The following is a 12,107-nucleotide window of genomic DNA, read 5'->3' as shown; positions in this document are numbered from 1 at the left end:
ACAACTATATTCATTCTGAGTACATATGCACAAACACTGCTCACTTATATCTGCATATCGAAGCTGTTTGACCCTAAGCATAGCTCAGGTGCAGCTGCTCTAGGTTGCCAGTGGAGGCAAGAGAGATGAGATGCACAGCTCTTGTCTTTAGTCAGGAACCTCCATGTGATGGGAATGACTGGCTTTACTTTCATCATATGTGATGTCAAAGGCTTTATGCCTGATAAATACTTGTAATTACCACTAGGAGGAAGAGAGGAGCAGACACTGAATTATGAAACATAAATAATATTAAACGGGTTATGTTAATAAAATTAAATATCACATTCATCAAAGTCTTTCCGTTAGGTGTCCCGGATACTGCGGATTAAGAGCTGTGGTGATGAATGTTACCATTAGAGATGGCTGAATCAGCAAGCGCGGAGGCAGATTAGTGTGCTCACTTTCCAGATTCTGCAGGATTTCATAGATTATAAAATGTGAGTGTTCTACAATTATCTGATTAGCAAGAGGGATAAATTATATGGTGCGTTGTTGGCAGTACACCAAACAGTTCAAGGTTGCGGCTGCTAGTGGTGGTGGGGCCGGGAGGACAGGGGATAATAAAGAGATAAAGAGAATAACAGAGGAAGGCAGAAATAAACAGATTTAGAGAATGGGCAGAGATCAGACAGGGGTCAGGAAAAATGAAAACTCTTAACAGTTTGTTTCATCTTTAACCTCTGCTGAAGTACTGAGCAATATAAGCTAAAGGCTAGTGTTATAAAATCAAATAAATATGTGCATTTTTGAGAGAGATTGGCCAAAAGGAAGTAAAAGGGGACGTGTAGAGGCTTTGTAAGTGTACATAAGGGAACTATATACAGTAGTAAAAGTAACTCCTGGTGGCATTTAAAAGCAAAATGTGATGAGAATTTAATAAGCCTACAGCAGTATTGCTTTGGATACTGGTTAGAGACTCTTTTTTTCCCCAGATGCTTCTTTCTTTAGCAATGTTTTAATTAGACCGGGTGTCCCCAGGGTTTAAACAGCATTAGCAAATTTTGGAATCCTCATATGAAGAATTATCACTGACCTAAAGGATCCTGTCAAGTTGCATTAGTGAGTTGTATAAATACTGGTGAATAAACTAGTAAACCAAACAACTTTTCACATATAGATCGAGCCGTGATGCTGAGTGAGAGTGAACAAAAAGCGAGAAAGAACGAAAGAAAGAAAGAGTGGGCAGAGGGTGAAAGAGATACAAGAGACAGAGGAGTGCTCATTGTAGAATTCTGTGAATCGTCGCTGCCTTTAGAAAAGCCACAAGGATTGCACATGCAGGGCATCACTTGGTCAGTGTCCTCCAATAACTAACCTCCAATTATTTTATCAAATTTTTCACAAAGTTAGACTAAAATAACCTTTAGTTGTCACGACTGCACAAAGCCCTGAAATGTCAAAGCAGCTGGTTGTAGACACTTATTGAGTCAAGCCAAACTGTTACAAAAGCATCTGCACGGACCAGAGTTTAACAAAGGAAAGGACAAATATGGAGAGAGTAACACAATCCTGACGCAAACTCTGGCAACATGTTCATCCTTAAATAGAGAGTAGGCCTACATGATGGCAAGCCACCAGAGGAGTGTGACTAACAAACCCTAAGGAAGGAAATTGTTGGAAAAATTCAGACTCAAAGAACAAAGAACTGGAGGGCAAGCCATGGCCAGACTTCTCTCAAGAAAATGCATAATTAACATTTATTTGCAACGCAGTTTGAATATATAAATCACAGATGTTTACTTCCTCTAATTCTAATCATTACACTTGTTTTTCTCAAAAATATGAAGAAACATTCCAAGAGTTACACTCTCTCCTGCTCTGTTGCCAAAAATTAAACATATCTACAGTGCACAGTTTTGTTAGCTGAGCAAAACTGAGGATAAACTAATTTAACAAGTTCAATTTTTAGTCTTTTCTCTTTTTTAACATTATTGTAAAGCGACATAGCTTTGGGGATGTGGCTGTATGGACAAAACCAGTCATTTAACACCAAGCGTCTCTGGGAAATTGAGGTAGGCATGTTTTATGATATGAAAAAGGTTTTGCAACTCCAACTATAAAAAGCATGAAAAGCTCACAGCATAAAAAAGGCATACCCGATTTAAATGTAGCCAATCTCCTCTTCAAAGTAATCTCCTTGTGCACCTTTGCTAATTTGAGATTACCCCCCTGGAAGTCCTGTTCTGATAACTTCCATGTGTGTATCTCCAATAAAACAGGATCTCCTCCACTTTATCAAAACAACCCACCAACTTGAATTTTACTTTGAGATACAGGGCAAAGTTTAACTGTGGTACTGTATGAGTATAAGTATGTGATGACATATATGAGGACAGCAAGACAGTGTCGAGGTGTCCTTAGTAGCAACAGATGGATTAAAGGTGAGGGTGGGATTACATCAGGGATTAGCTCTGAGCCCCTTTTTGTTTGCAGTGGTGATGGACAGGTTGAAAGATAAGGTTGGGCAGGTATCTCCGTGAACTATGATATTTGCACGGGCATTGTGATCTGTAGTAAAAGTAGGGAGAAGGTGGAAGAGAGTCTGGAAAGGTGGAGGAATGCACTGGAGAGAAGAGGAATGAAAGTCAAAAGAAGCGAGGCCGAATACAGGTGTGTGAGTGAAAAGGGAACATGTGCAGCAGTGAAGATGCAGGGAGCAGAGGTAGTGAAGGTGGACGAGTTTAAATACCTGAGGTCAACCATCCAAAGCAATGAACAGTGCAGAAGAGAAATGGAGAAGAGAGTGCAGGCAGGGTGCTATCTGAAAATAGCAGCAGATCTGCTAAAAGTTCAGAAGTGCCGCGAGAGACAAGCCTGAAGGGGAGATCGCCCAAAGCTGAACCAGGTGAGGTTTTTGCTTTTTATGGGCGGAGGTGCAAAAGTTCATTTACTAAATCCCAGAAAGTTGACCTTATTCATCTGGAAGTAGGAATCATTAGAGTGAACAGAATCAACTTTCAACAAATCAACTTTCTGGAATTTTCTTACCTGGATTATTGAGCATTCACCAAGGCTTAATGTACTAAAATGACAAATGTTTTGAGTTTGAGATGTTTAGCCTATGTGTTGTGACAAAGAGGCCCACGATTACTACTTATATTATGATTATTGCTAATTTTAACTTTTATTTATTTATTTATTTTTAAATCCCACCACATTATTTTAAATCAATGTTTTACATAGTTATACTATCCCTTGCTGCTTTGTGGGAAATTTTTACTGTGTTTTTACACCACTGTGGTAACTTGCTGTGTTTCACAACAGTAAAGCCTGTGAAACTGAGATAGAGTTGAGATGAACACAAGAAGAAGTAGAGACAGTGTAATAAAGGAAGGAGGAAGGGAGGGAAGGGGATAAAGAGAGACGGAAAAGCCTCCAACCAATTCAGCACCACGGACAGTGCTGCAGCGGGATTCAGCTGCACAAGGCCGGAACAAGCTTTATCCTCATAGAGAAAAGCCAAAAGCTCTACTCAACACGGTCTGATCTCTCTCACTCCAACTCTTCTGCTCTCTTACACACACACTTATCCTTGTATTTCTCTTGCTCTGTCCTCTCTTAGACGCATACTGATGCACTTGCAAACACACACACATACTGTACAGTGTGTTTTTACTCTTTGTGGATCAACATCCCGAAGTAGTCGACAATACGTCAAGCACATGTGTGTGTGTGTTTATGTAAAATCTGATGCTCAGCACGGTAAGCACTTTTTTTCCTCCATCCTTAGTCACCAAATTTAGAAACGAGGCACAAGTATGAGACGGGTTCAATAGGACACAAGTGCATTTGGACTTAGTGGCAGTAGGGAAAGGAAGAAGTGTGGAAATAAAGAAAGTTAGTGTGAGCTAAATAGATCTGGGGTAGCAAAGAAGATAACAACAGGGTATTCGACTCCTTTGTACGTTATTATTGGTGTACGGTGCATATGTCATTACCCCCAGCTCTTCCCATACTAGTACTTGAACAGCACCCTTTGCCTCTATTTACTCCCCTTGCATCAGTTTTTGATATACACAGTGAAATCTGAAATAGGAGAGTCTGGAAAATTTCAACTTAACATTATGAAAGTGGAGGTGGAGTAGGTGGCATAAACTGCTTGACTGATTTGGGTTAAAATATAGCCTGTTGCACTATTTGCAAGACATCAGAAGAAAAACTTCTTCTTCATTTTGTACAAGTGTTTGGGGACATTAATGGCACCAGCTGAGAACACTTAGCTATGGATAAATAGATGCCATAGCATCTGTTTAGACTTTAAGCGATTTCCACTGAATTCTGTTCAACAACCCTCCATGCTAGAAACTGACGGCAAAGAGATACTGACAAGAGTCACTGTGTGTCGACCTGGGAGTGAGACTTCCCTCATCTGACTGGTCTCCCAGCCATGTCTTTTGCTATGGCCTGCTTTTAGAAACAGCTTATCTGAGAGAAGCCTCGTGGTACTTTCCAATAATCATACAGTAACAGACTAAATTTGGATTTAGCCTTACTGCCATGTCCGCTGGGTAGTCACACATTTTTTAATCCCCTTAACTCTGTAGGTCCCTGTACAATGATCAAGCATCAATCAACATCCTGTCTCTTTCCTATGGTCTCTCTGTTCAGCGCTGACCAGCCAGTTACCTACAAGTCTGTTTCACAGCAATGACAAGGTGTGAATATTGCTGTTCACTGACTTGTGAAGTACATGCTTTAATATCAAGATATGTTTATTGAATATACTATAATAATGAAAATAAAAATAATGAATGGACTTGAAATTTGGGTTACTCCATAAATTCAAACCAATGATAGACAAATATAAAAAACAGGAGTTTAGTGGCACTTAGAGTAATACATTTCTCAGTGCTAAAGTTCAATATGTCACTTCTTTGTATCCCTAAAATAGTCAATTTTCACAGACTGCAGGTAAGCTCAAACATTGGGATGAGATTTGCTTTTTGCAAAATATGTGTCCTCATTCTGAACATACAACTAACACATGGTAGATATGTAAAGAAACTGAAATACACTGGGCTGAGAAACCAGTTCATGCAGGCCTTTATCCAGCAGTGTCACACTGGTAAATTAAGGTATAATGAAATTGGAAGAAAGGATCTGTCCCAAAGAGACAGACAACTGGCAGCACAAAGGGGAACTTCTTCACCTCAAACCTGCAAATTAAAGAAACACATGCCTCAGAGGAACTGGAAAAAGCTTCAGCTCAGTGCCATTCTGGGTGGCAGGAGAAAATGTATTGCTTAAATCATATGCTGTAAAGAAAAAAAAAAAAGAGTCTATGCAGTTTGAAATTCTTTACATTTTGGCCTCTTTTTAGTTGTGCCTTCCAGACTTTTGAGTCTAGACTTTAGAATGTTGGCCTCTCCACCTGACTTTGTCAACATTACATTGAACTGTTCTTCAATGGAAAAAAAACTGTTTTTGTGATTCAGGGAGATTGGGTGACTAGCTGGTCACTTGTCTCTATGGAAAAGCTAGTGCTTTGTTCAGATGGTGGGCAATCTTTTACTGTGTGGACTTTACTTCTGTGGCCCTTAGCTTCATCAGGTCACTTGTGGGCTTTGGTGCCAATGCAGGAAAGTGTAGATCTAGTAGATCTAACTTTGCTTATACATTTACTTCAATCTTGCTTCTTCTGCCATTAGACCTCATGGCCTTTTTGTGGAACACTGATTTTGGATTGATGACTGTTAATGGGTGAAGGTTTTGAACTTTAAACCCTTTAAGAAAATGTTGCATAATTGGTTTTATTTGGTCAAAGAACCAGATATGTTTATATTTGATTTTGTTTTGTTTGTTTTTATCAATTTATGAACAATAAGAATGTTTCACCAAACCTGGCACATATTATCTTCAGAGCTCAAAATGTTCTTTTGATTCTGAAAAGCATTTGCTATTTGCTATAATGACAAAAAATAAATAAAAATAGAAAATAGAAACCTTACCTTAGCATCTGTTTCATGTATGGAGAGTCCAACTTAGTGCAATGAATTGCACTCTTTTAGGCTTCAATAGGTTGGAACTCAGAAGCAAAACACAAAAAAGGCAGGACAAACTGAAAGGTTGGCAGTTTTTGAGTGTCCTGGCCGGACTGGCTAAAGGGAGGTAAAACAGGTGATAATGGAGTGAGGGAACAGTGAGGCGTGCCAGCGACTGGCAGAAAGTGGACAAGCAGGTTGAAGGTTACATAGAGCTTGTAAGCGGGTTGATGAGCAGAGAGTTGCCTTAAAGCACAGAAAGAGACGGTTACATTGACAGTTACTTGAATAGATTTATAAGAAACTAACACATTAAAGTGTCTGATACCTCATAGCTGAAGGAGAGGTGACTGGCTGAAGCACCAGTGCGGACACACTGCCAATACCATAATGATAAGCAGATGTACCAGTTGTCTTCAGTGAAGGATCTGAAGGAGTTACCATGCTCATGGTGCACACAGGGACAGAGAAGAACCAAAACAGAAACACATAGAGGAGACGATGGTACCTTTGTGGCATTGTCAAAAACAAATAAACAAACAAACAAAAAAAGTGTCATTTGACCACAGGGGGGAGGGCATTGCAATTTGCAAAAAACATGCTTTCCCTATCAATGCTTAAGGCTATGCTTTTAACATGATCAGAGCATGTTGCTATGGCAACTGTGCCCTGCTCACCTTATTGCTGTATGAGTTATTTAAAAAAGAAATTCCAATTAATTGTGATGTGGGTAATTATTTAAGTTATTGTATAGTGATAAAGATATTAAGTAATTGCATTTTAGTAGAAAGGGAAACTTTAAAAAAAATCTCTAGTGTAAAATCAGGAGAATAAAATTATTTCTTAAGCAGCCTGTTTATTTCCAGAGAATTAGAGAAAGGGGATGGGGAGAAAGAGATGTTATAGTGCTGTCCTTCAGACTAGCAAGGTTGCAGTTTAATGGAGCCAGCACGAATGCCTCTCCTGACACATCCACCCCACCATGACCGTCAGACAGAAACAGACCAGTGGCCACAGAAAGAGAGAGAGAAGAATAAGGACAGAGCCATACTGAGCATCATAGATAGATCGACAGATAGCTAGGTAGGTTGAGAGAGAGAGGGGGAGACTGCCAGGTCATGGCCTGATGTACTGATGGAGAGAGTGCAGACGGAGAGAGGGATAGAGACCCTGACACTACCATAACATGGCCATTCATTATATGTGAAAGAAGACAGAGTGATGAAGCAGAGACAGGAGAAGAGAGAAAGAGGGGTGTGTTTAACATAGTAACATATATGTTACACTGGAAATGTTTACTTAAATTCTGAATATGACTTGACACTTCAAAGCTGTATTGTTTTTTGGTATTTTTTGTTTTTATGAGAAAGATGAGAGGGGTGTTTTGTAAATAGCTTGTTGTAAGTTGGACTTGACTTGAGTAGATCAGCAAATTAAGGACAAAGGGATTTAGAGAAATATGCAGTGGCAATAGTACAGACATTCTGTACTTACGCATAAGTACACATACTAGTGTTAAACTCCAGTAAAAGTTGAAGTACTGATTCAACGTCATTACTCAAATAAAAGTGAAAAAAATACTCAAAGTTAGAAAGCAAAAAGCAACTCTTTGGAGAACGTTTGTACCAGCTATTTTTGTGCAAAGCTAGCTGAACCTGCTACATTAATGTTATAAGAAAATAATATTAGTAGATGGCAATACAAACTTTGTTTTAATCCACAATTTAATTCTAGTAAATTTACTCAGCTCGACTCAGTTAAGTAGAACATGAATAGAGAAAAGGAAGGAAAATTTTTAAAAAGCTGTTTTCTGTTGCCTACATAATATAGGGTCTCTTTACCTCTAAACAGGGAAATGAGTACAGTCAGGGGTTAAAGTGGATTCAGCTGGTGGGGCATCATAATTATTTCTATTGTGAGCTCCAGCAGATTTTGTTAATGTTAATCAGCTGACCTGTGCCGCTGCTGCTCTGAGGTTTACTGTTCTTTGTACAGAAGTAAATTGAACCAGATGTCAGCAGGTGTTTCATTTCAGTACACTATCTATGCTGTCTTTTTTCTAGACGGTATGAAGTTGGTATGAAGATGGAAGTCAGTCAATGAATTTAAGCATCATCAGCTAAAACTCATATTAATCTGTGCTACACTTGATGTTGCCTGACCCTGAGCATGAAACCACAGCCACGGTGCACCAGTCAGACACTGTTCTTTGCTTTAAATCCATCACATTACACCAAACTAACTTGTTTATCCTTCACTAACCTGCAGAGTATTTTATGCAACATTTCAAATAACACAGTCTAACTCAGTTTGATGTGCAGCACATTTCACAGTATAAAAAACATAATGTCACATGTAGAGACCCATGACATGATTTAAAAAACTTACTTGTAAACTTTTCATTTTCGGTTTATCATATACCATTGAGCAGTTCTTACCTTCAAATCTAACCTTTCGTGTTCCTCTCTTGCCCTTTTCTTTCTTATCTTTCTCCATCTCAGAGTGAAGTGAACTAATAGAGACGCTGTCTTTGAAATGACCTGTTATTTTGCTTGTCTTGTGTAGGGCTAGCTGAAGTACTGCAACCGCACCTTAAGCTCATTTGCTCTTGCTCAGATTTTGTGTCCGAGCAAGAACAAATGAGAGTGCACAGTAAAAGACGGTAAGTAAGTAAGGAGGATCAGTAAGGAGGAGAGATCCTTTCCCCCCCTCAACATCTTGAACTCTAGACTCTGAATTACTATAAGTCTTGCTATTATGGTCTGTTTTTCATTTATATGTCACATGACATGGAAATTTCTGTGACTAGAAATTGCTGATTAAGAGATCTTCACAGATTTGTCTTGCTTTTGAAGTTGTTTTACATGTATGAATTTTTACAGCCCCATTTGCAAGATGTTGAAACCTGTTTCTGACATTAAAATAAAAAAGCAAAAATGAATTTAATTTTGAGCAATTATGATTTCATAAAGAACGAAATTTGTTCGTTACAACATTTTACATGTTGTCTTTAGTATTTGTAGTTTTTGGAAATGAGGTTAAAGTAAAATTCAGAAGTTCTGCAGCAGTTCCATCTCACTAAAATACAATTTATGTATAAATTTATTAGTCTGATTGAGCTGCTCTTCAGGAACGTGCTCTAAAAGTGTATATCATGTGTATACCAAAATAAATATTCAATTAAAAAACTGTACAGTTAAAAAAAGAATGAATATGTATTTGGTTGCAGAGTCCCCGTATAGTTTATAATCAACTGATTTAATTTTGATTAATATTTAATCTTTTCCTCTAGTTTTAACATAAATGGCCTGCTTCAACTACTTAATTAAAAAATGGCATTGGTAAATGAAAATTTCGGGGTATTATCTGAAAACTAAGTCAAAATTTTATATAATATTCAAAACTTAAAATTTTGAGATAATAACCCAAAATTTGGACTTTGCTCTACCTGCCTTTTTTTTTTTTTGAAAATTATTATTTTTTCTTTGAAATGATTGCCATGGCAATCAAATGCGCAAAACACACTGAAAATAAACCATGAAAGAAAAAAGACCCCCCAAAAAATGAAATGTAGAAAAGCAAAAATAAAAGCAGCTACAATTTAATTTTGTGGCAGTCGTGGTCGTGGTGCTTCTTAGGTACTGGAGCTCACTGATTACACCCATGTGCATGATTGAACTGTAACTGGTCGCTAAGGTTAAATACAACTGACTGAATGAAAGGGCCTGTGATGAGTTGTGTAAAGTGTGACATCATTTTGAACACCTTTAGATTTCCTGGTGCAACAGGTAGATGTACATAAAAACATGACAAATGTGTAGCTACTACTATACTCTAACAATATTTATTTCTACATTATTTTTCTTTATTTCACATGGGTTCTGCTGCACACTAAGCAGTGGTTGTACTCGACATGCTGGCTTAAGGATGTTAGAAAGTTTGCCAACTTCAGGTATGTTATCATAGTCTTCTGAAATACTTTTAGCAGGGAGATCAGTGGAATGCATGAGGATGAATATAAAGACTTGCAGGTTCTCATTGTGTTTCAGATCTGAATTATGATGCATAAATATTATGAACACTTAACACTGCATGTAAGCGAAACATCTGGCACATGTTTGAGGAAGATCTGCATGCTCCTCTATGTATTTGTAATCTTATTCCGTTACCCTCTATGTCCTGAACCTGTAAAGAGTTCCTTCTTTAGAATTTGCTCTATTTTTTGCTTCTCTTAAATCAGGACAACTTCAGATTTGGAGATGATCCAAACCCATATTTTCTCATATCCAATCCACTGGTGAATGAAGCAGGGACTCTTAGTGCACTAGATTAAAATCACCACAGTCACTGACCATCAGCACTTTGCTATGGTCACAAGATGAAGGTAAGAACAGAAATTGCTTTATTAGCTTCCAGGTTGTTGTCTTATTCTGAGTATATGGTTTGAGCATGTCATGCAAAAAGGAAACAAGATGTGTAATGAGACTAGCGCTCACTGAAAAATAAAAGAAAGAATGACTGTAATCAATCATGCACAATATAAAAGACATAGCACACTTTTACTCACTAGTCAGAAAAACAAATTAAAAACAACGTAATTAGAACAGACTGCTCTTGTAAATAATAAAATAAAGAAATCACATTTATAAATACTGTGGCAGTAGCACTTTCTTTCTGGGTTGAATATGCATGTCCCTGCAGTGGTTGCATGTGTAACCATGGGGAAAGTCTGCTGTGCAGGATGTTTGGAGCGGGGCTTTCATCAGAAAATGCCAGTAAACGGAACATCACACAGGGTCTTATTACTGTGATCTTGAAAAGGAGCTGTTTACTTTGAGGGGACAGGGTCTCCACACTGAAAGAGATAGTTTTCACATCACTATGTAGTCTGTGAAAAACAAAGTATAGCCCACCATTCAAAAGCTTATAAAACCGACTTTAGCAGCAATAACTTGAAGTTATTGCGTTCTGTATGATATTAATAATCTCACACATCATTGTGCAGGAATTTGGGCCCATCACTCTTTACACTTTTGCCTTAGTGCATTTAAGTTTCAGTTGCTGCCATTGCAGCCCAATGGGACTGAGGTGTGGACTTTGGCTGGGCTACTAGTACACTCTGTTGTAGATTTGCTGACATGCTTTGGATCTGCATGATCCACTTTCAAACAAACTTTGGCTTTCAGACAGACGGCCTCACATTTGACTCTTGAATACTTTGATACACAGAGGACTTCACGGTCATTCGTCTTTGGTCTTGTCTGTCCAACAAAAATTGTTCTGAAAGTCTGGTGGGTTGTTCAAATGCATTTTTGTAAATTCTAAGGAAACCATTAATACAGACTTCATAAATGAACCCAAACAGTCCTCTCCACCCTGACGGCAGCCACAGCATTATTGACCTATTTGCATAAAGCTTTATTTAAAACATCGTGTTACTCAATATAAAAGTTCAGTTTTACTTACCTCTTGAGTGAAAGTCCTTGTTTCAAACTGGTTCTGAGAAAAACACAAAGGGCTGAGATGTGGTTTTGACAGCTTCAAAACTAATAAAAATACGAGGTTTCTAAATGATCTGTTGTCAAGATTTGAATCAAGCAGTGTATTTAAAATTCTGATATGAAATATCTACCGATTTTGTTTGGTTTTAGCTCTTTTGCATGAGATAGGCCAACAGTGTCTTCTAGTGGTTTGAAAACTGTATGCATTATGTGTTTTGATGCATGCTCAATCATCCAAATAAAAAAATGCCAAAAAGTTGATTCTGTTCATCTGGATGTAGTGTTTTCAGTGGGCAATAAGTATACTTAAATGCTACATCCAGATGAACAGAATCAACTTTTTGGGATGTGTGTTATGTGCTTCATGTAGATATATTCTTTCCACACTTGAAGAGTGGCAGAAGATTATTCCTGATACAGATTTTTAGGATCTCACAGTCAAGCCCAGGGAATCATCTCTGTAACTTGATAAGTGGTGGTGGTCTCTTTGTGGTCTAGAATCCCCTCTTGGGTCCCTGCCTTTCTTGGATCTTGGTACATCTAGGTGTTTTTAAAGACTTGTTTTCTTGGCAACTGTGTTTTT

Source organism: Perissodus microlepis, chromosome 14 (genome assembly GCF_051167445.1).
Source record: "Perissodus microlepis isolate ML-2025 ecotype Zambia chromosome 14, ASM5116744v1, whole genome shotgun sequence".
Lineage (NCBI taxonomy): Eukaryota > Metazoa > Chordata > Actinopteri > Cichliformes > Cichlidae > Perissodus > Perissodus microlepis.
Note: the sequence above shows the minus strand (reverse complement) of the source record.